Source organism: Eutrema salsugineum, unplaced genomic scaffold (genome assembly GCF_000478725.1).
Source record: "Eutrema salsugineum unplaced genomic scaffold, Eutsalg1_0 scaffold_3, whole genome shotgun sequence".
NCBI lineage: Eukaryota > Viridiplantae > Streptophyta > Magnoliopsida > Brassicales > Brassicaceae > Eutrema > Eutrema salsugineum.
Genome location: NW_006256756.1, coordinates 16,373,702 through 16,374,158, shown reverse-complemented (window position 1 = coordinate 16,374,158; position 457 = coordinate 16,373,702). Strand labels below are relative to the sequence as shown.

General features: G+C 38.9%; 1 non-coding gene across 1 annotated transcript; it reads left to right on the top strand.

The window, feature by feature from the left end:
• The first annotated feature begins 293 nt into the window (after window positions 1-293).
• Window positions 294-399, top strand: LOC112085777. The gene has a single exon (XR_002899075.1). It is a non-coding gene; the product is annotated as a small nucleolar RNA R71 (small nucleolar RNA).
• The last annotated feature ends 58 nt before the right edge of the window (window positions 400-457 follow it).

Here is a 457-nt window from a genome sequence, read left to right as displayed (position 1 = left end):
TTTCCTGCAGCAGTATCACAAGCATGTATATTCTTATTTTGAGATTTAAGAAGTTGAATTACCATGCTTTCTTAGCTCAGCAATCTCCTTTGACTCATGACTAATGATAATCTTCTTTGATCTGTCATACTTTAGGGTTGTTGTTGATGTTGGCTAAAGCCAAATTTTCGATGAGTGCTCTCCCTTGTGGTATAGTTTTCGAACTGAATTCTCCATTGCTGGCAGTGTCAAGAGAAAGTTGATACTTCTGTTGAAGTCGTCTGTAGAAGGTGCTTAGTAGGTTTGCTTCAGAGAAATCATGATGAGGGCAGTCTCTCTCATACTCTTTAAATCGTTCCCAAGCTTCATAGAATGATTCTATTGGGCCTTGTTGGAAACTTTGTATCTTGTTTCTTAGCTGGTTCAATCTTGACTTGGTGTAGAAGTGGTCCAGGAAAGCTGACTTGCATTCTTCTCA